We start from the raw sequence: 25,080 nt of genomic DNA on the forward strand, positions 1-25,080 counted from the left end.
CTTCACAGCTGACAGGTTGGATTCTTGCCGAAACCTGTTATAGGAAAGGTGGTCTGTCTTTCTCTTATTTCTTGCCACATAGTGTTCTTGCCTCTATTAAGCTAGCAACAATCCCCAGGCAATATTACCTTTTCAAGATGAGGACACACTCCCACATTGGGGCTGTCAGAGGGAATTTGGGGCATGCGAGCCATTTAAATGAATCAGACCTGACAAATCCGATTTACAGATTAAAATAATGTTGTGATATTTACCAAAAGTATATATATAGCAAGTTAAGACACCTCCGACAGGCAGACATTGATTGCCTATTTTAATCAGCTGGTATAATTTAGCTACCACCAGAAGCAAAATGCTTAGGAAAGGTAAATCTGATCATAAATAATTCCCATTTTGATGCATTTAAAAACAAAGTAAGACCTTTGTTCCCAGTTTGCTACAAGGTGACACGTCTACTACATGATGTGAGGCCACATCAGGTTTCATTTGGGTGTTGGGAGAAGATCTGACTTGACATAAACAGCTGCCAAACAAAGCGTTAAAGCAATTTCACCAGGCGCCAGTGTATTAAGATAGACGGAGTGACAATGGAGACCCACTGCCTGCATATATTCACTAAATCTCTGACACTTCTGGGACTTTATCAATATTACTTCATCAATACCCCCAACATTTTCTAGCAGAATCAAGAATCATAGCCTTGAAAGAGACCTCACGAAGCTACTTCATCAAGAAACCCTGGAGCAACGTTATTACTTAAGAGAAGCATGAACTGGCTTTCAAGACTTATTTGTTGAATGAATGAAAAAAATTCTCCTCACCTCTCAACCCCAAAAGGCTGCTTAGCCCTGGGGGTAAGAGAGGAGCTGAAGAGTCTGGAGCAGAGCCAAGGGTTTAAAGCCCTATCCACTTAACTTATTATTTATACCCTGCCTGCTTCTAAAAGAGATTTGAGGCAGCTTACAACAAAAGATACCAGCAATAAAGAGCCTTATCCTCAGTCATCCCTTGTAGGATTTTATCATCACTTTCATGATCATCAGAAATGAGTATTAAGTGGCTATTTGCATGGGATGCTATGCCAAGGGCTGAATAAATCAGGCAGAGGCAGGCTCTGACCTCCATAAATTTCCATCCGTTCAGTTTGTGTTCATTCATTCTTTTGATAAACATTTATTCAACATGTTCTCCATGCAAGTGCTGTTAGGCAGTGTGGGGGTGGCAAAAATGAATTACACACAGATGGGTACTACCCTGACCTCAACTTTACAGACCAGTGTAGGGGCCTTGAGCAAGGGTGTGTCATAGTGATATATGTCTGAACAAGACACAAACATGCCTTAAATTAACTCTTCTATGTCAGGCAGAAGGGATCAGTGATGTGAGCAAGTTGCAGAGAAGTGTAGTCCAAGGAGGTCAGAGGTGACTGCATCTGCTCATTTTGTGTCCTAAAGAGACACTAGCTGAAGTAGCTCAGGCTGCTGGCAAAGCTGTGACGGAGAACTCAGCCTTCCCTGATAGCTCTTTGTCCTCCTGGTACTCTCTGACTCCTCTTTCCCTTCCCATCTGGATACCCTAAACCCTAGTGCTATCTCAGCTGCCTAGCTTCCCAGAAGACTGGTATGTCATCTTAGTGACATGTTCTTGGATACAAATGTACATTTCTGTAGGATTCTGCTCTCTGTTGGATATCACCAACAACAGGGATACAGAGCCCTTATCTCCACCAAGGTAAAAATAATTGGCCATTGTTTGTTGCCAAGCCATGCCTAGAAGTATCTGATTTTAAAAGATGACCAGGCCTGGGCATAAAGGAAGTAATCATGACAAAATACATGGCTCCTAGAAGCCTGTTGTTGACATGAGAGTTTTCTGGGTGTCCTCACACCAAGATTCAAACAACTTCCAGAGAAAACATCCCTGAAGGGTCTTACCAGCAAAAGATCTGCTAGCTCCTAAGCTAGATTGTAAGGTGGAGAAAAAATCTCTTTAGCTATAGTCCTTCATGCCGTGGAGCAGTAGTTTTTAAACTTTAGTTTTTATAAGAATCTCCAGGGAAGCTTGAAACAATTCAGATTCCAAGGCTCCGTCCTTAAAAACTCCTTTTCTTCAGGAGGTCTGGAGCCGGTCCTGGAGTTTGAATTTTTAATAAGTGTCCCAGCAGCCTCTAAGGAATGGTCTTAGGGCCACCTTTGAGCTACTGCCAAAGGGACATACATTCTAGGAGAAGGTCTAGAAAGCAGGTGTCTATCTTATTCATAAATGAACTCCTAGCACTTGAAGAGTATATAGCTCAGATTATACACACTCAACAAATATGTATTGATTTAATTAATGAATGGAGACCTGCCTTGTCTACTGGCACCCTGTGTGAGTAGAAGGCTTGGTAATATTTTTTAGTGAATGACAGCTTTGGAAAAGCTACAAAGGTAATGCCGTGGCTGCATAAAGGACTCAGGATTATGTAGATGTAGAATGAGGCAGTACAGAATTAGTTTTCGGGTTGCAAGGAGTAATCATATGTGGATCTTGACCTACCCCCAAAGATCTGACAGGCTGAGAAGGTGGGGGGCAGTATTGGAAAGGGACCCTTAGAAGCTTAGCCTGCAAATCACTGTTCTGCACAGCATCTCACCATTCACCCTCCCCTCACTAGGATTCTGGAGGAAAGCCCTGAATGAAGAGCTGACTGGCTGATGGAAGGCAGGGCCAGGAATGAGGTGCAGCAAGCCGTTGCAGGGTGGGGGTGGGGGGTAGGGAACGAGAGCTCCAAGCCACAGGGCACTGCACACGGGGGACACCTGCTCTGACCTATAAGGGACACAGAGCACATTCAGCACCACACCCTTAGAGGCAGCTGCCTCTTCTGCTTAGTGCAGAGTGAAACCCCAAATTGGCTGCTTTGGGCCAAGGCATTTACCCTGTGGCACTTAGCCTATTGTCAGGTTAAATTTATTCTTTTGTCTTCTGACTGACTTTGATAAAAAAAAAATAGTGTCAATCTAACTAAGAGGAGAAATCCTACAACTTCTTTCAATGACTCATTGCTGGGCCTTGTAACCCACTGTCAGGGAATTCTCATGCCTCATGTCTGATGTCAGTTGGGAGAACAGAGAAAGCAATCCTTACTTCCACTGAACTGCATCATTAGACTTCCTAAGAGCACTATTCACAGTGGGTAGATCTGGGCTCCGGCAGTTGCTCTGAGCGGGACTGGCTGCCTTAGAAATCTTGCTAACATCTATGATGGTTTAGTTGACATTTTGTCTGGCCTATTTTCCTTTTACCAGTGGAAAGAAACAGGATATGGGGCACAGCCTGGTTAAACTGTTAAACTGGACTTCTTCCCAATACCATCATGCTTGAGGAAGCAATTAATGATGGACCCAGATTCTGTTTTTGGACAGTCTGAGAAAATTTTCCAATCGGTATTTTCTTCCTCAGAGTTCAAATGAAGGATTCACCTATGGATTACTGCGTGTGTATTCTATTCCCATGCAAAAAGATATGTGAGACCTAGGTTCTGGCTTGAGATGTAACCTTGTATGAGAAGCATAAACTGGGGCACCTGGGTGGCTCAGTGGTTTAGCGCCTGCCTTTGGTCCAGGGAATGATCCTGGAGTCCTGGGATCGAGTCTCACATCGGGCTCCCTGCGTTGAGCCTGTTTCTCCCTCTGTCTGTGTCTCTGCCTCTCTCTGTGTCTCTCATGAATAAATAAATAAAATCTTTAGAAAAAGAAGCATAAACCCCCCAGATCTCATATTCATCTGTAAACAGAGTATATTCTGCTACTGGCCATGAAAAAAAATCCTCTAACGTTTTCTCATCACACTTAAAATTTCAGTTACTTACATCTTTATGATTTTGGGCCCAGCTACTGTTCCCACCTCTCTGTTTCATGCACTGGCCCTCTTTGTTCCTCTAGCACTCCAAGCTTATTCCTGCTTTGGGACCTCTGCACTTATCTCCTCCCTCAAAATTCCTCCCCCCATAACACCTCCACTTCTCCACATGAAATGCTGTTACCACATATTTTTCCATGGCTGGCTCCTTCTTGTTATTCAGGTGCCAAGTTCAAATTTGACCTTTCTGGAGAGGCTTCTGTGGCCATTCAATCTCATTCCCTGATTTAATTTTTTCAAAGCATTTACCATTACCTGGAATTACCTTGTTTATTTGGTACTCTACTTGTTTGCAAATAGTTCTGCCATAACATGACATACGTGTTCCTAAAAATCGCTGCACCTGTAGTTGTACAATATAAACCACTGGGCTTATGGCAAAAATGAGGTTGTGGGCCAAATACTCAAAAACTTCATCAGTGGCACATTAAAAAAGATGGGAACAATAAAAATGTTACACAGTCTTATTTATGTTATGTGCTCAAGATATTCATATATACCACAATAAATATGTCACCTTATCTTGAAAAACACTTGAGGTTTGCCTGTGTAAGTAGGCAGTAGGGGAGGGCTACAGCTTGAGAGCTATTGTGTGAAATCAGATGGACAGCTGAAACACCAGATGTGGCCTATAACACACTAAGAAAACGGAGGTAGCTGTAGATGGTTGAGGTGGCTGCTCACCCCCATTTTGCATATTCCTATCCTATGTGACTCAGTTGAACCTGGTGCAGTTTTCTGTGTTCTAATGTTTCTCATAGATGAAATCATGCTTAAGAAAACACAAAATTCACATTGTGCTTAAACTATTCCCTAATATATCGGTAGCACTGGAATAAATTCCATGGTCAACACAAACATTTTAAGAGATCTGATGGTATTTGCATGCTCTGCTCACTGGAATTTAAGCTCCACATGATCAAGGAACTTTCCTGTTTTATTCGTTACAATATTCCTATGTCTAAACAACTTGGTACATAATTGATTTTCAGCTGGTATTTGCTGAATGAATGAGTGCATGAATGAATGACTCTTCCTTCAACTTTCTTCTTTCTGCACCTACCGGTCTGCCCTTTCAAGAGTCACAGTGATCTTCATCAGTGTGGGGTTGCTTTTGGTGAGCGGGCAATAATAAGATGACAGGAATTTCAAAACTGCAGTGTTGGGGCTTATATTCTCTGAAAACAAACACACACACACATACACACACAATCCAAACCACTACAAATCATTATGATGTCTACCTACGTTCTTCTGCTTTTGTAGTCATGGAAGGTCTCTAAAGTTCCTTGTATGCCTTGCAAATACCTGATTCTAATTATAGATTGTCTTGAAGACTGTGCAGAACCATGGATGAGGAAGGTAGAAACACCACACAGAGTCCTATGCTATGTGGAAAGCCTCCTGGAATTCATCCCATCAGGAGCAAAGCAAGCCTCAAGTCTAACCGTCAGCAGGTAAATTTTCTGAGAAATTCTAGCCTCTGTCTCTCTTCTCCATAAAAATATGTCTGAGACCTAAAATCTAATCACTCTTTCACTAAGTCAGAGAACAGAAATAGAAGTGGCTTTGAAAGGTCATCCCAGACAGGTGGGTTATGTCATATTCCTAAAGGGTTTAGAAATTGTTTGAATTTCAGGGAAATTGTCTAGCACTACTAAGTAAAAGGTCAAATCAGAAAGTCCCCAAAGAGCTAAGGAATGCTCTTTCTTCTAAATTTTCTCTGATTTAAATTCTGAACCTAAGAAAATGTGCCTGAAAATGCAAATGTTATGATTGAGTTGCTTTAGTTTATCAGGCAAAATAGGGAATATTTTGTTATGATTCTTTACTTCCTCAGTAACTGCTCAATCTTATGGAGAGTTGAGTGGAGTGGCAAAGTAATTACATGGTGAGTACCATATATTTACGATTATTTATGTTTTCTAGATTGGAGTACAGGCTAATTATTTTTGGTCTTATTAAGTGCAAATTACCAAGTAGTCTTCAGGAACATGTAATTACTATGTACTGTAGTCACATGCCACTTATCAAGCAAAATGAATGCAGTCAAAATTTTATTTAATACAAGCAAAACGATGCATGTGGTTTTAGGAAGCAAAGTACAGGAACCTGCCTTCCTGTCTTGGGAGAACAAACAGAAGCAGTTCTTAACTTAGGGCTCTTCTTCAATGAACAAATCAACATTCTCAAAGATTGATGCTTGTTAAGAATACAGATGTCTGAAGCCCCAACCTAGACATATAAACAATCCTAGGAGATGAGGTTGGAGAGTCTTGTTTTTAGCAAGTCCTCAAGGTGTTGTATGTGCTCACTGCTTTGAAATGGTACCTGCCTGAGATTCACAAAATACTCTGACCAGCAGTGTTAGCTTTACACATAACAGGTGGGGAAAAATGGAGACCTCGGGGGTGTGAATTTTTCTGTTTTTCACTGTTTGACTAGTTTGTATTCTTTTTAGATTGCACTTTGACATGTATCTTTGCTCTCACTTGCAAGGATACAGAAGTGTTATTATACATTGAGCATTCCTTGTGAGTTGTTTTCTATTATACATAGACTACCTACATTCAATTTAGTTTAAATATTTTAGATCTTAGTGAACATACAAAGACACACACATGGACACAAAATACACAAAATCTAAAGGACAGCAGTATGAAGCCAGAGTGATTTGCCTCATGGTGACATCAAGGGCAGACTTTATTCAAAAGATATTTCCTGAGCACTTATATTATGTGATGTAATTTTACTTTCTATATCCATTTATTCAATAATTCTTGTTTCCTTCATTGATCATTGTAGTGGTTAAGGGCATAGGATCTGGAGTCAGGGGACTCCATTCCCACCATTTACTAGTTAGGAAACCATGGGTGGTATGCTCTGAATGTTTGTGTGCCCCCAAAATTCTTATGTTGAAATCCTACCCCTGGGGCACCTGGGTGGCTCAGCTGGCTCTGCTTTCAGCTCAGGTCATGATATCAGAGTCTTGGGATTGAGCCCCACGGTAGGCTCCCAGCCCAATAGGGAGTCTGCTTCTCCCTCTCCCTCTCCCTGTGTGCTCTCCCTTTCTCCCTCCCTCCCTCAAATAAATGAAAGAAAGAAAGAAAGAAAGAAAGAAAGAAAGAAAGAAAGAAAGAAGAAAACAGAAATCCTACCCCTAAAGGTGATGGTATTAGTTGGCAGGGCCTTTAGGAAGTGATTAGGTCATAAGCGGAGAGCCTTCATGAATGGAATTAGTGCTTTTATTCAAGAGTCCCCGCAGAGCTCCTTCCACCATGTGCCCATGCAATTAGAAGTCTATGACTAGACAGAGGGTCCTCACCTGACCATGCCTGCATGCTGACATCAGACATCCAGCCTCTAGAACTGTGCAAAATAAATTTCTACTGTTTGTAAAAGACACCCAGTATGTGGCATTTTGTTATAGCAGCCTGAATGGACAATGACAATAGGCAAGTTTACTTCTGTGGCTCACTTTCTTCATTGTGGATAAGGGGAAATAAAAATGCCTGTCTTAGAAGGTTACTTTGAGGAAAAATAGTATAATGCATGCAAGGTGCTGCTACTATCTATAACAGTCTCAAAAAAATGCAGCTGTTATTGACATATTAAACATAAAAATACTGCATTCATATATTTGGCACTTGCATTTGCTTTATTAGGCCTAATCTGAAAAGAAAAATCTATAAGACAGTTTGTATACATTTCTTTCATCTCTCATTTAAAAACGTCTAGCCACACTGACAGGCAAGAGTATAACATGATTTGTCCTTGCAAGGCAGGGAAAAGGTTAACTTTTTGACTTCAAGAGAAGCCAGCTGGAGAAGCAGACTGTCTGCTAATGGTAAGGGAGGGGAAACAAGAACTAATTTTAGCCATCATTCCTCAATCACTGTCCAGTTCCTCTTACACTCCTCCTTGCCTGTCCCCATCCTTTCTGGTTTGTGAGGCAGAAGACTGTTCCTCCAGGGCACCTTCAGTCCCAGGAGGGGGGATATAATTGTGTGGCATCCCACTGCCTCTTCTAGTGAATTGGAAATGCTTATGCCCCAGCTTAAAAAAATATCCTAAACATCATAAATACCAGCTTTCTATCACTTATAAGTTATGTCTGTCTCAGAAATCCTCATGCAACCATGTGCCTTTCCTGCCATCTTTTGCTGAAAGTTACTTGTTCAAAAATGTGAAGTATTACTGTAGAAAAATTTGAGAAACTCCAGAAACACATTAACTCAGTCTTATAGTAAACAAGGATGAAGAAAGCAAAGATTAATGATGATTGTTAGGGTGAGCACACATACTTATATAAGTTTGTTCAACCTTGTTGTTGAAGTGAAAATATCAAGGGAAAAGGAGAGAAAATTATGCAACTAAATATTATACTTCATGGGCCTTTCTACCATAAAGATTGTAATATATACATATACATATGCATATACATATATGTGAAATGCAAACATTTTTTACTTACTAACATTTATAAGTAAAGCACAAGTTCTTGCTGGGGAATAGACGCATAAACAGAAACACAATTAATGCTTTTGCTGACAGCAGGTTTCTTCTGTGGGTAAGAGCAAGCATTCCACATGTGCATAAATACTGAGATGTATTTCTGTAAGTACACAAACATACACGCACAGAAAATAGGATCCCAGGCAATGAGAGCTCAGAAACAAAAGGGAGCATCTAGCTCCTCAGATCTGAGAATCACAGGGGGCATATTTTATGCTGGATTGATAAGCAGTGGAAAAAAGGCTTAGATGACATAGTCTGGACACAGAGAGAATGAAGGGTTAGTCCTTTTCACTAAGTTGGAGAAAACCCTCTCTGAAAGTATCCTGCTAGTGCTAGCCCAGGAGGAAGGAGAGAATGTTTGAATAAAAGAAGCCTTAGAATCACAAAGAGGAAAACTATAAGAAATGTTGAACTCTAGGGGAAAAAACTAAGGATCCCTAGAGGGGAGGTGTGTGGGGAAGGGGTAACTGGGTGATGGGCATTAAGGAGGGCACTTGATGTAGTAAGCATGGGGAGGGGGGTTATATGCAACTGATGAATCACTAAATTCTACCCCTGAAACTAATAATACATCATAGGTTAAATACATTAGATTTAAATAAAGAACTGAGGGATGCTTGGGTGGCTCAGTGGTTGAGCCTCTGCCTTTGGCTCTGGGCATGATCCTGGAGTCCCTGGACCAGGTCCCACGTTGGGGTCCCTGCATGGAGCCTGCTTCTCCCTCTGCCTATGTCTCTGCCTCTCCCTCTCTGTGTCTCTCATGAATAAATACATAAAGTCTTTAAAATAAATAAAGAACTGAAAAAAAAAGGCTTAGAATCACAAGTCTTCTAATTGGATCCTAGATTTGCCTATAGAACCAATGTCCCAGTGACCTCTGGCTCAGGAGCTGGGTGATTCACTGCTGTCAAGTTGCCTCTGAGCCTAATGATGGGCTGGGCTCAGACAGGGGAGTCCTTATTTGAGGCTATGTGAGGATGTCAGCACACCCAAGTTCTGAGACAAACTGATCAAAGAGGGGCTGCTGATCAGACCACCTTGCCCTACTTCCTGCTACCCTCATCAACATCTTTGTTCTGATCTACAGCAAAGGGCTTGCCTTAGCACAGGGTCCTGCCTGAACCCCTATCTGCAGGTATTTGCCCCTTGGCCTCCTTTACCTGTGATGAGAAGACATGCTAAGTTCAGCTGCATTTGGACCATGGTTTCGACACCTCATTTTAGTTTTTCTTTACTTCAGTTCTCTATCTCCATTACTCTGCATTCTAAAGGGTAAAATTCCAAAGTAAATGCTAAACATGAAAAAAGGTGGGTTTCTGCTAAAGTTGAAATAAACACAGATAATAAATTGACTCCTGAAAGTCTTTTTTAAAAAATAAATCATAGTTAATTGGTAATGCTTTTAGAAACTAATAGTTTAAAGGAATAGTATGAATCATTTTGTCACATAAAAATTTTGTGATGAAAATATTTCATTTGGGTAAATCCAGAATTTTTCCATCATGGCACCTTACTGCTAGAGTCTGCATCTTGTACTACCCAGCCTCTAGCCACTTGCACCTCCCTATGTCTTCTAGCTTGGATTGCTTTAGCCCACCCCACATCAGGGCTTTGCTAACACTTCAGCTAAGATAGTCTTGACTCTCTTAATATTCTTTCTACCCTCTCCCTGCCCACCTGCTTTACAATACTCTCTATCTAAGAAAACCTATGTGTTGGGAGAAAGCTATGCATACTCTGATCCTCTTTCAGTACCCTCAAAAGAATCAAGAGATAGAATGGAATAGATTACTACATAATTGATACAATTAATTTGTTTCAATGAATGAAATGACAGTTGTGTCCCCAGTGCCCTTGTTTCCATCAGCTCAGTGACCTTATCACCAGATCTAGTTTCACTTCGTAGGTTTAGCTTAGCAAACTCTGTCTGAAAGTCCTTTCATTCAATAAACATTCTGGCATTATATTTTTAATGTTATATTTGCATGTCAGTAACCAAAGAATTTTTTGGATATTACAGTTTGAACCACAGTTTAGCCAAAACTAAAAATGATCAGTCATTTCCAGGGTAGATCAATGCATTCAGATCCAAATAATATCAAACAAAAACTACTCTGAATGTTGACCATTCCTACTATTGTGGAAAGAACCCTGAGAATGAGATCAGTCTCTATCCAGAAGAACTAAGGTATTACTCAATAATTGTTTCATTGTACATCAGCCTGCAAGATTCATTAAGGTTCTTGCTTAATGATTAAGATAATTAGCAAGCACAGAGCTCTAATGTGTGCTAGGCAGGCACAGTACAGGCTTCATGTGCATCATCTGGACAGGTACTATTATTCTTTTCTTTTAAGATTTTATTTATTTATTCATGAGAGACACAGAGAGAGAGGCAAAGACATAGGCAGAGGGAGAAGCAGGTTCCCTGTAGAGAGCCTGATATGTGACTTGATCCCAGGACCCCAGGATCAGGACCTGAGCCAAAAGCAGATGCTCAACCACTGAGCCACCCAGGTGCCCCAATTATTCTTATTAAAGTTAATGAGTCTAGGGTTCCAAATATGTTAAGACTTCCTGAAAAAGCAAAAGTACATATTCTTTGTTTATGTTTTTCTTGTATTGGAAGAAATAGCTATGGGTGCCTGTTCTCTGTGTGTGAATACATGCTATTTGATGCTTAATGTGTCACCAGAGAACTGCGTTTCTGATCTCAGCTATCTAGGAAAGCAGGAGAAATGGTGGTAGATATCCTTTAGACAGGAGAATGGTGGCAAAGATGGACTCATAAAAGAAGGGTTAAGCAAGGTCTATCATGGACTCTCTGATCAATCTAAAATCAAATCTTTTGTTTCAAAACACTAACAATCTAAGTAAAATAATTATAAATGCACAAAGTATTTTCCCCATGCTTTTTGTGTATATATACTTTGTCACAATATTAAGTTTAAAAAGTAGCAAAAATGAGAGTACCCAAATCATTTATTTCTGAAAATAATCAAGGCTTAAAGTGTTTTTTTTTTAATTAAACATGACCTATAAACCTCATTTGATACATATATTTTGGTCAGTGGAAAGTAGTAATTATCACAGACACATTTTAAGAAAATTTTGGATCTAGTTGTTCCCTGGAGATGACAACTAATCTTGAGATTATTGTACTAACCCTATGGCCTTTACTTTCAGAAACATATATTGCCACATGATCGAGGAGGTGTTTCTTACGCTGAAATTTTCAACCTCATCTAGAGTCAAAATGATGCTGTTCTAAACTGATGACAATGTGTAATTTGGTTTCTGTTTCTATAATACTTCGAACTAAATATTGGATAGGAAACTCAGCTCCAAGCAGAAAATAATAGGTTTTATTTTTCAAGGACTTTTTGCCAGAAGAATAAATCATGTTTTTGTTATCTCCTGGTAAGGATGAACTACAGGATGTACATGTCTACACATACACACACACACACACGTATAATCTCAGATGCCCGATTTTCAGACCCCATATTTTCGTAATTTAAACAACATTTGGGCAATTTCCTATTCCTTACCAAAAATGATCTTACAAAACTTTAGTATTTGTGGTTCCTGTGAACATTACCCATTGAGGCCAATGGAACTCTAAATATGCCTATACCACAGCTGTTAAGTGAAACTATTTAACAGAGTATTTTCTGCAATGCTTTTTCAGGAAACCATCCCAGCCACAAAACAGTTCTCAGCATTAGATATTTAGCTTTCTTAAACCCAGATTAAAGATCAGTGATGGTTTTGGGATGCTTTTAAATCACTCTGTAATTGTAAATGGTTAATCAAATTCATTAATCAGAATTCAAAGACCTACACTTTGACTTAATGTACTGTTTCTGAACTTGAGAATTCTCTAATCAGACAGCAGAGTATCTGTAATTGGCATTCTCAAGGTCAGTGGACATGGCCACCACTTGTATAAATTCCAGGGACATTAACCTCTGAAAATATCCTTTGTTTTATTTTCAAATGCTTTTGTCCAAATTGAGCTCTGAGATTTTTTTTTCTCTTCCAGTTACAGAGTAAGGATAGCTATGTTTCTTAATATTGGTCTCAAATATATTTAAATGAGTAGGCTAAAGAGTGATTTTCCATGAGAAATGAACTTATGACCTTGTCAATTAAAAAAAAAGTCATGGTGAATGTATAGGATAAAGATGTGAGGCATAGCTTGCAGACAGGCAAGAGAGGAACAGTGATGGGAGGGAATTCAGATGAAGTTTGTTGTTTTGTACCATTTTGGATTGTACATGGTCCAAAATTTATGTCAGCTTTTGGATCTGTTCATAGAGCTGAAAACTCCCCAGCCCTAGATGTCTATTTGGCAGAGCATAGAAGCGTCTGCACCTTGGTGACTCCTTTCAGAGTAGTTTTTACATATTGAGCCTTTCCCCAAGCAGCAGGCCACTATATCACCGTGGTCTCTTCCACCAACTAAATCATTAGGGTGGACCTTACTGGGTCTTTTGGCTATTGCTTCATCATTCAGGTGCTGTCTGGGCAGAGCTCTAAAGCACCCCAATTTGTCCTGCATCAAGGGATAATTCTCCTGGACTCAGAATTGAACTGAGTGTGCCTTTGGTGGTGGCAGCAGGATGTCACTGACTAGATGAGGCCAGAGCTGCAGCAACAGGGTAATGAGGCACTGGGGCTACCAGCAGAGACTGAGAAAAGAGGAAATTATTAAATTAGAGGTCCAATCCTTTATGATGCACAGAGTCTTAGGGAAACCTCAGGAATCAAGTGGTAACTTCTTTTCTTTTTTTTTCCAGCCTAAGATATGTTAAAAAATAGAGAAAAGCCAAAATGAGATTTCACCATTCATTGACTATTTAAATATTTACATTTAAACAAAATAATAACAAAACACTAAACAGGAAAAATCCATATAATTGTACTGTTCACAACGCAATTATAGGATTTATAACAAATATATCATAGAACTCAGAATAAGCAGTGTGATTGATAACGGATCACAATTTAAGTTGAAGTCTGAACTCCTTCTTTTAACACAGTCGATACCACCCTGCCCCAGCTGTATGTATTATTTCACTTTGAGACGACATCCAGGGGAAAGGGGAAGGGCCCCATGGCCCACCTGCATAGGAGTGGGGCATGCAACATGGAGCCAGCCATAGGCTTTATGAGTACACAGTTCTCTACATTCCTCAGTCAAGAGACACAATTATTGTGTCTCCTCGATTCCAAGGTGGTGGCCTGCTTACGTACTCTTGTAAAAGTGGAGGTAATTGATCCTGCTACAAGGCAATTGTGTTTTGGGGGGTCCTCAAGTATCAAGGACCTGTTTGGAACCTACAAGGTGTCTTAGAGTGGTGTCTGGTCCTCTGAGGGGAGTTGCTGCATGGTTCTCTCAAGTGGCTAGACTCAAACACGTGGTCTCCAATCACAGTAGGTGTCCTGTGCTCAAGGTCATTCAGGATCCACTGAGCCACTTAAGGTTTATATCACCTTGTATGAAAAGCCTATCAGAAATGGCCACATGCACTGTAGGCCAGAGGGCTCTCTTGAAATGCTCTCCTTTGCATAAGATCTATAGAACCTTGCATGATCCTGGGGGTAGCAAGGTAGAAAAGGAGAGCCACTAATAGATACTGATTTTCCCATCAGTCAGGTGGAATAGAGTTGCAGGATCAGAATCAGATATAATTTAATTTTAAACAATAGGGTTATTCTTACACAGCCAACGTGATGGTTAAAGATGTATAGCTATTATGAAGCTACATAGTTTTTCTTTAAAGGAAACCTTACTTGGAAGCCTAAGGTGAAAAGAGGTAAAAATTAAAGCTTTTCAAATTGAAACAGGTCATGAGAAGGCCTGAAATCCTGTGTTCCTGTTTCCCCAAACAGTGCCTAACAGGCTTTAGAGATGCCTTGGGAACCCATGAAGTCATCTGGAGTTCCATGGAGCACAGTCTGAACACTTATGTCACTCTCAGCGAAGTGTGAAGAACCAGTGATGGTGACAATGACAACATTACCAATGAGGAGAACAGATTGCTCTGTGGTTTAAAGGGCACTTTTATGTATGTTATATCACTTAATATCTGTAACACCTGAAGTAGATGTACTATATATCCTAATCCTTAAGATGAAGCAACCTGCTCTGGGCACAGCACCAGTAAGTCCAGTGCCTATTTTTTGTCGGTATCTTTTAATTTGAGAAAACACATCAAAATACAAAAAGAGTGCTGAGGACACATAAAAAACACTCATGTTCTTAAAACTTGAAATGAACAAATATTAACTTTTGTCACCTGAGATGTCATTTTTAATGAAATATAAAGTTACTGATAAATAGTTCTCCTATGTTTCCCTCCCCAGTCTCATATGTTTTATCCTCAGAGGAACCAGTATAATTCAGATAATATAGGGCTGATTCTTGTTTTATGTATAAGTGATACAAAGATTTATTTTATTAATTTTAATTTTTAAAGATAATACTCCGTGGTAAACTTGCATTGTCATTCAACATTAAATTATTTTACTGCTATTTAATAGTATCACATAATTTGCTTCCACTATAATTTATATGTGCTCTCTCATAATGATGGGCATTTGGGTGGTTTCTGACTGTACACTGTTAAAAAACATTGCTACAGAGATGAACACAGCCATAACTGAAATGGTTTCTCTAGAGGAGACAATATTAGTTTATAGGGTATGAGCATAGTAAGTCTTTTTTTTTTTTTTTTTTTTTTTTTTTGAGCATAGTAAATCTTAAGAGATATTGCGACTTTGGTCTCAAAGCTACTTTCCCACCAGCATTATATGAAAGTTTGGATATACCCGTGTTCTCATCAAAATTGGAATTGGCCTGTTTTTTAAATTTTAAAAATCTAACAGAGGTTAAATATATTACCACACTATTGTTTTAATTAGCATTTATCTCCATTAGAGAAGTTGAACATTTTTTCATATGATTATTGGCCATGTAGGCTTCCACTTCTATGCATCACCTATTTAAAAGGCTTATCAGGGAAAGGAATACGTATTTCTCCTGATACACATTTCTTCTCAAACAAACAAAAACATCTTCAGTTCTCTTTTAGAGCTCAAATTCTTGTCAGTACTAACCCACTCATCTTTACCGAACACTACCACGTGATAGGCACTGTATGAAATACTTTACATGCATTAGCTCATAATGACCCTGGGGGACGTATTTATTACTATCACTTTCCAGATGTGGAAATTCAGGTTTGGGAAGGTTAAATGACTTGGTCATACAGTTGCAGGTAGTGCAGTCCAGATTTGAGCCAGGTGTCTGCTCTCAAATAGGCACTCACTTAGTATTAAAGCAAAATGACCTGTCTTAAAAGCTCTTGAGAAAGCCTCTGTGCTTTCTTTCAACTTGGAAAAACCCAGGCACATGCTCTCTCTCCCTGCTCTCATGAGAGCTTGACTTGGTCTCTGAATCCTTGATGCAAGCACACTTTGCAATTTACTAATACATAGACAAGTCCAAAACACACTCTGTTCAAGCAAACACACTCTAACTTTACCTCTTCATTGTCTCTTCCTTTTTCCCCATCAACTACTTCATACCCTTTCCATTCATTGACTGCTGGTGAGAAGGGATCTCTTTTGAGGTCATTTCCAGCCCTAAGATCTGTGACTTTCTAGGTTTACAGGAGGCAGAAGGTATTCCCAATGTCTTTAGATCTCTCTCTTACTCAGTACAGCCTGAGTTGGGCCCTTCACGAGGTTAGCACAGCAGGTGGAAGCCTAAACAGAGATCTAAAGACTTTAGGAATGTCTTCGGTCTCTTGGGAACCCAGAAACTCACAGATTTTAAAGCTGGAAGTGACCTCAAAAGATCACTCCATCTAGCCATCTGCCTTTGTCAGATGTCAGACATTATCTCAATTTTGGTGATGAGGTAACTGGGACTCTGTGAGATTACATGACCAATCCAAGGTCATATGTTGAGGAAGTCACTACAGAGGCCTAAAGCCCTGGTTTAATAAGCTGTGGCTTTTATTACACATTAGAGTATTTCACTGGGGCTTTGTTTAAAAATATTTAAACTTCATAACTTAGTTGAAAGCTAATATATATGTATATGTATATGTATAAAATATATTATATATATAGTGACAAGGTTGATAGCCAAGAGAGAAATGCTGAACTGGAGGAAGAGAAGTTCTCAAAGAGAAGTGGAGCAATAAAGAAGACAAATTTTGCTCACTTCCTGCTCTGCACTGGATAAAATTTATTTTGCATTTCCATTGGTACTTTTCTGATTTTGCAATGATGGAGGCAGGGAAAAAAGGAAAAGAAGGGAGCAATACATAATACACTACACATTTATTGTCTCATTAAATTTCCCCCCCACCAAAATTTATGAAGTAGGAACAGGTTCCCTACCTTTTATCTTAAAAAACTTATAGTCAGATGGTTCCCAGACTCAGAATTGTTCAGATTTTAAAAAGGGAATACATGTATCATAAATTATAAAACATTTCCAATAGCATCTGGGCTAACATCCTGTAATCAAATACATTTGTATTTATTCAGCCAAAATATGAATATTCTCATTAAATGGGATTAAATGAAGACTATAAATAGCCTCATATCAGTTCAAGTAGGGTTTTGGAGCCAACCAAGTTCAGATCAGGTCAGATTTTGACATCAAATGAGTTATTTAAAAAAGCTCTGTTTTGCGAGATTTCTGGAATTTGAAATTGCAGATAAGGGACTGGGGATCTACATTAATATCCTGTACTATTATCATATCACAAATGAAGAAATAGAGGCTTAGAGTTAGAGTAATTGCCTAAGTTCCCACAGTTCCATGCCAGAAGTGGGATGGGAAACCAAAGCTCTCAACACCACACTATCTTCTCAATCCTGCCGAGGAGGGTGTTTTCTCTGTGAAAGAGATGGAAAGCAATCTTATAAGAACACAGGCGGGCTAATACCTGTGCTTTCTATTTTTAACATAGTCCAGGAGGGTTTGCACAGCATTATGTACATGGTACACAAACTAAAGGCATCTGGACAAATGAATGCCAAGGCTTACAAATGAGCACAAGGGAGATGGTTTGGAGATGCACAGAGTCCTACCTCTCTAGGAGCTGGCTTCTCTGAATTCATAATCAAAATGGTGGTCAGAACCACTCAAAGGTGATATGACAAAGGAAATATTGATCATGGATTTATATTCTCAAAAATGTGAGAGGCTTCTACCTGTCAACTCTTGTCCTTTGTGAAGGAAGACGGAAGTTCCTTACCTACTGCCACAGGACACTGGTTAAAGAATCGTCATTGGGAAAGGTGCACATTGCGTGGATCTTTATGATGGTAAATAATCTATGCAAATATGACACTTTTGTTAATTCCATAAATGTTGGTTAAGCATTCTACATATCATTATGGTTCTAGAACCTACTGGGAATACCAAAATAAGTAAAACTTGTTTAATGCTCTCATAATGTCCTCAAGAGGAAGAGATAAGGCACACAAATACCTAATTTTAATGCAAAACCAGAAGAAAACAATAAATAAAAGTGCTGTGGGAGTTAAAAGTATGGTCATCTGAACACAAAATTCAAGAAGGGCTTTGGAGATGATAGAGAAGAAGGAGTACATAGCACTGAAGATGAATAGAAGTAGGGAGGAAGGTGTTTTAGATAGGCAAGACATGATAAATCGAGGCTACTTGGCATTTTGTTTTCTTGGATTCCTAATTAGAAAAGTAGCTATATGCCTATGTATATATTTTCATGCCTATATTTGTAATCCATATTTATGTAATCTTTATTTTTAATCTCTCTTATATAATCTCCATTATGTAACCCTTATTTATTTCCCTAATTCTTAAATTTTTTTCTTTAATTTTTAATGGTCTTCAAGACTTTGTAATTCAATGCTTTTTAGTAAATTTATAAAATGGTGCAACAATCATCACAATTCAGTTTTAGAACATTTCTATCATCTATTGATTTTTATTTGAGCCTAGTTATAGTCAGTTCCTGCTCCTACCCCTAGCTGAGGCAATTGCTGATCTGCTCTCCATAAATTTTTCCTTTCTAAAAAGATGAAACAAATGACTCATACATTGTGTCATCTTTTGCATCTGGCATTTGTCACTTAAAACTTCTGAGGTTCTCTCGTGTTATAACAAGTATCAGCAGTTCATTCTTTTGTTGTTGAATCATATTTCACTACATGGATATACCACATTATACTTATATATTCACCGGCTGATGAACATTTGTATAGTTTCTAATTGTTGGCTATTGGGAGTAATACTGTGAATATTCTCAAGTTCCTGTTTGGATATAAGTTTCGATTTTGCTTGGATTACTAAATCTATTAAAATTGCTTGGTTTATGGAAACTTTATATTTAAGTTTTTAAGAAACTGCCAAATTGTTTCTAAAGCAGCTGTTACCATTTTACATTTCTACTCGCAAGCCACCAGGATTGCTAACACTTGGCATTGTCTATCCTTTTTATTATAGTCATTCTAGTGTGTAACTCATTGTGATTTAAATTTGCATTTTCTGAATGATTAATGATATTGATCACCCTCTCATGTGCTTATTGGTCTTTTTGGATATGTCTAGACAATTTTTATCAAATGTATAATTTGCATGTATTTTTTCCCAGTCTTTGGCTTAGCTTTTCATTTTCTTAAATGTATCTTTTGAAACACAAGAGTTATTAATTTTAATAAATACAATTTATCTTTTTTATGAATCTTGCTTTTAGTATTGAATCCAAGAATACTTTGATTAATCTAAGGTCATGTAGAATTTCTATGTTTCTTTCTAGAAGTTTTATAGTTTGAGTTCTTCCATTTAGGTCTATCATGCATTTTAAGTTAGATTTTTAGAATGGTGTGATGTAAGGATCTAAGTTTATTTTAATTTTTTTTTTTGCAAATGGATACCAAATTATTCAAGTACTGATTGTTAAGACTATGCCTTCTCTTTTGAATTACTTTTGTACTGCTGAAAATCAATTGTTCATATGCATGGATATATTTCTGGACTTTCTACTTTGTCCCATTGATTGTATTGTATACTTTTATGCTAATATTACACTATGTTGATAATTGTAGCTTTATAATATACCTTCAATAAGGTAGTATCAGTCCTCTAACTTTGTTCTTTTTTAAAATATTACAATGGCTATTCTTTTTGACTTTTAGAATTTAGATCCTTTGAATTTTAGAATCAGTTTATCAATCTCTATTTAAAACGCCTTCCAGACTTACTACAAGAAAAAAAAAAAGAGGCCTGTTGGGATTTTGAAAGGGATTGTGGTAAATCTATAGATCAATTTGGGAACAATTGGTATTGCAAAAATGTTCTATTCAATCTTCAAATCCATAGAAATAAAATATTTCTCCATCTACTTATATCTTTAAATTTCTAAGCAAATTCATATAGTTTTTATTGTATAAACCTTGTACTTCTTTTGTTAAATTTATTCCTAACTGATTTTATTATTTTTATGCTACTGCAAATGAAATTATTTCATAAATTTAATATTTAGTTTTATCTTTGTGAGTATATAAATAAAATTGATTTTTATTTAGTGGTTTTGTATCCTGTGATCTTGTCAAGCTTGTTTACTCATTCTAGAATTTTTTAAAGAATTTATTTATTTACTCATTAGAGACACTGAGAGAGGCAGAGAAATATGCAAAGGGATAAGCAGGCTCCCTGTGGGGGCCCTGACTCAATCAAAGGACCCAGGGATCAGGACCTGAACCAAAGGCAGACACTCAACCGACTGAGCCACCCAGGTGTCCCACCATTCTAGAGTATTTTATTCTTGGTTAGAGCACCTAATACAATGTCGAAAGGAAGTAGCATAAATGGTATCTTTGACTTAGTCCAAATTTTAGGGGGAAAACATTTAGTCTTTCATTATGAAGGATAAATCAGCTATAGGTTTCCATAAATGTCATTTATCATATCGAGTGCATTTTCTTCTATTCCTAGTTTGTTCAGTTTTTATTTTCAATTAGTATTGGATTTTGTCCATGACTTTTCTGAGTCTAGTGAAATCATCATATAGTTTTTATCCTTTAAGACTAAAGGAGAGACTTTAAGACTAATATGAGATAGTGTGTTAATTTATTTTTTAGTGTTGACTAAACATACTTATTACCTAGGATAAATTTAACTTAGTCACGATTTTAATCTTTTTTATATATTTTGCAGAATTCAGTTACATTTGTTAATGGATTTTACATCTATGTATGCTCTTCTTTGTGTCTGGTAATATTTCTTGTCTTAAAGATATTTCATCTGTGATCCCTGGGTGGCGCAGTGGTTTAGCGCCTGCCTTTGGCCCAGGGTGCGATCCTGGAGGTCCAGGATCGAATCCCACGTCGGGCTTCCGGTGCATGGAGCCTGCTTCTCCCTCTGCCTGTGTCTCTGCCTCTCTCTCTCTCTCTCTGTGTGACTATCATAAATAAATAAAAATAAAAATTAAAAAATTAAAAAAAAAGATATTTCATCTGTTTTTTTTTAAAGATTTTATTTATTTATTCATGACAGACACAGAGAGAGAGAGAGAGAGAGAGAGGGGCAGAGACATAGGCAGAGGGAGAAGCAGGCTCCATGCAGGGAGCCTGACGTGGGACTCGATCCTAGGTCCCCAAGATCACACCCTGGGCTGAAGGCAGGCACTAAACCACTGAGCCACCGGGGCTGCCCTTTATCTGCTTTTAATACAGCCACTCCAGCTCTGTTACTTTTACTGTTTCCATGGTTATCTTTTCCATCCTTTTCTTTCAACCACTTGTCTTCAAATCTAACATGTGCCTTTTGTATACAGCATGTAATTCCTTTTTTATCAAGTCTGATTATCTCTGCCTTTTGAGTGAGGTGTTTAGTCTATTCAAAATTAACTGCAGTTATTGATATGATTGTTTTTACACTTGTCATTTTGCTATTTGTTTTCTGTTTGTCTCATGTCCTTCTGTTCCTCTATTTTCCCTAGCTTCTTTATGTTAAATAAATATATTCTTGATGTACTATTTTAATTACTTTGTTGATATATATATATATATATATACATATATATATATATATATATTTTAATGGTTGCTCCAGGGATTATAATATGCATATTAACTCATCACAATATACTCCAGAAAAATACTAACCTAGTTCTAGTAAGCTATAGAAACTTCATCCCAACATAAATCCCTCTTTTGTGCTATTTTGTCGTATATATCACATCTACATATGTTATAAACCGAAGAACACAGTGGTTTAATTATTGCTTTTACAATCTTACCTATTTTAAAGAAATTAGGGGAAAATAAAAAAAATACATTTATAGAATCTTTCATATTTGCCCACATTTTTTTCTCTTCTTGTCAGTCCTTCAGATCTTTGCTCTTTGCTATCATTTCTTTTGGCCTGTATGACTTTCTTTACTATTTATTGTAAGAAATGTCTTTTAGCAATAAATTATTTTAGTCTTCATTTACCTAGAAATGCCTTTATTTCATTTTCATTTTGAATACTGGTTTTCCTGGAGAAGATATATATGATTGGCAAAAGTTTTTTCTTCAGTTTTAGGTATTGTTCCACTGATTTCTGGACTCAATTGTTTCTGATGATAAATCAGCTGTTAATCATCCCTTGCATGTGATGAGTCATTTTGCTCTAGCTGCTTTCAAAATTTTCTCTTCTTTTTCAACGCTATAAACAGTGTACCATGTGTCTAGATGTGAATCACTTGGATTTTGCTAAATGAGACTCATCAATCTTTTCAGACCTGTATATCAATATTTTTATTAAATTTGGGAAATTGTCAATCATCTCTTCAAACTTTTTTTTTCTGTTCTGTATTAGTTTCCTGGGCTGCTGTAACAATATACCACAAACTGGGTGGCTTAAACAACAGAAATGTTTCTCAATTCTGGAGGCTAGAAGTCTAAAATCAAAGTGTTGGCAGTGTTGGTTCCTTCTTAGGGATGTGAAAGAGAAACTGTTCCATGACTATCTTCTATTTTCTGGTAGCATCAGGTTTTCCTTGCCTTTCTTATGTCACCACATTGTTTTCCTTCTGTGCAACTCATTCTCTGTGTCCAAGTTTTCCCTTTTTTATAAGAATACCAGTCACAGTGCACTAAGGTCCACCCTAATGGTCATCACCAATGACCTCATCTTCAAACTCCCCAGTTCCAGATAAGGTCACATCACAGCTAGTGGGAATTAGGACTTCAAAGACTTTTTGTAAGACACAATTCAATCTATAACATGCCTCCCTTTGCTCTCTCCTCTCCTCTGGAATACCAATTACATGTATGATGGTATGTTTGATGCTCTTCTATAGGTCTCTGAGGTTCTGTTCATTTTTCTTCAATATTTTTCACTCTGTTCTTTAGACTGGGTATCTCTATTGATTTATCTTTAAGTACACATTTTTTTTTTCCTTTCTTCCATCTCAAATCTGCTCTTGAGGCCTCTAGTAAAATTTTTAATTTCAGACATTGCAATTTTTGACTCTAAAATTCCCTTTTTATATTTTTTAAAAATATTTTATGTATTTATTTGTGAGAGAGAGAAAGAGAGAGAGAGAGAGCTCATGAGCAGGAGTGAGGGGTAGAGAGAGGAGCAGACTCCCCGCTGAGCAGGGAGCCCGATGCAAGATTCAATTCCAGGACCCTGGGATCATGACCTAAGCTGAAGGTAGATGCTTAACCAACTGAGCCACCCAGAGGCCCCTTTTTATAATTTTTATCTTTTCATTGAGATTCTCTATTTATTGTTATCATGCTTTGCTTTTTGTTTACACATATAATCCTTAAATTTGTTAAGTGTTTTAATAAAACCTTTTTTGAGGACTTTGTCAGCAGAATCCAACATCTGGGGATAATCAGAACAGTTTTTATTGACTACCTCCCCCACCCTCCCAGAAGTGGTCAATCTTCCTTGTTTCTTTACACATTTTGGAATTTTTGTTGAATACATTTTATATAATCTATTGTAGTAATTCTAAATTTTGACTTTTGTCTTTTCTCCTGTTGTTTTGTTGTTATTTTGTTTGTTTAGTAATTTGTGTGTACTATATCTGTAAACTCTGTCTCTCCTGCAAGTTATAGGTTCTGTTGTCCCTACTCAGTGTTTTCATTTGTTTTGTTTTTATTTTTAGGATAACTTACTAGGTATCATCCCTTTGTCTGAATCACTGAGTGTTCAGGCAAAGATAGGTCAGAAGTTATGCTTAAACACCTTAAGCCAGTAAGGCTTCCACTCTCTGCTAATGGATGTGAGTGTTGGCTTGAGAGCACATTCAAATTTCAGGCCATTCCTAAGCTGATCCTGACTTTTGCTTCCTTCTAGGCTTTCTTATATTTCCCCTGAGAATTTATGCATGTTCCACCAGTCAGGAATCGTTGAATGGCTTGAGCCTGTACCAGTCTTTCCTGAACATCTGCACTTTTATGACAGTCTAGCTCATAGCTTGGCCCAGGCAGGACTGCAACCACAGGCTAGTGGAGCCCCTGGGACTCCATAGTAGAGTCCCTATTAGCTTGATACTAAGCTGACCATTTTAACTGCCAATTACTCCAAAATAGGTGAACATTCTACAGCATGAGAGGCTACTAGCAAGTATCATGTTAATAGTGATGAGGGAGAGATGGAAGAAGCAAACTGACAATAACACCACAAGCTTATATTGTTCTTAAGCTGAAATTCAGTATTTTTCAAGAATAAATGCTCCTTAATATATTGTATGCCTTTGGTTGATTTCCAGACCCCTGAATGGTTGTATCTGACTTTTTTTGTCCAGTATGACAGTTGCTTTTTTGGGGAGAGAATTCCCCATTCTGTCTCACTTGCAGAGAATCTCTTGTTTCAGGAGGTTTTGTTTCTATTTTTGTTTTTTATCAGCATTGTACATTGATTCTTTGCTCTGTCCTTATGATGATATTTTCTTAAATGCTTTTGGTCCTAGCAGCTTGGTAGATAGACTAACTAATTCTGGAGATAGCTGAGCCAAACAAATGGATTCATTTCCAATCTTTTACTTTATCTCTAGAAAAGAACAAGCTTTTCAAATACCCTGAGTTTTTCCCATCAATTAGCACTCTCTGGAATGTTATTATCTCCCCTTTTCATACCAGTTTCTGCTCTAAGACTCTGCTCAAGATCATCGTCTTTTATAAAGTCATTCCTAATTACTTCAACCTCCTCCACCTTCCCTTCTCTTTGAACTCTTTGGTTTTTATTTTTGCCATTATTTTTGGAATACAGTCTATCATATATTCTTCTCCTAACTATTCTTTTATGCACTATTCTTTCTTATCTCCCCAGGGAGATCACATTTATTGAAGGTAGAAGCAAAGCTATTATTTTGCATGCCTCAGATTTTACTGAAATCCTAGATAGAACTGGTGCACAATTTAGAGTTGGTAAGTTGAACTGAATACAATCAAGTGAATGGTTGCCTAATTGGTGATCATGTTGTATACTTTTAGAAAAGCTGGAATCATAAAAAGATGTTTTATACTCTTCTTCACATGGTGCAAGTCTCTGCATGCCTAAGTCACCCAACTATTCAAAGTCTAGATAAAATACCTCCTTCATGAAGCCTTTCCTGATTCCCTCCTTGCTGAATTGGCTGTGTC

The sequence above is a fragment of the Nyctereutes procyonoides genome, unplaced genomic scaffold (genome assembly GCF_905146905.1).
Source record: "Nyctereutes procyonoides isolate TBG_1078 unplaced genomic scaffold, NYPRO_anot_genome, whole genome shotgun sequence".
Classification (NCBI taxonomy): Eukaryota; Metazoa; Chordata; class Mammalia; order Carnivora; family Canidae; genus Nyctereutes; species Nyctereutes procyonoides.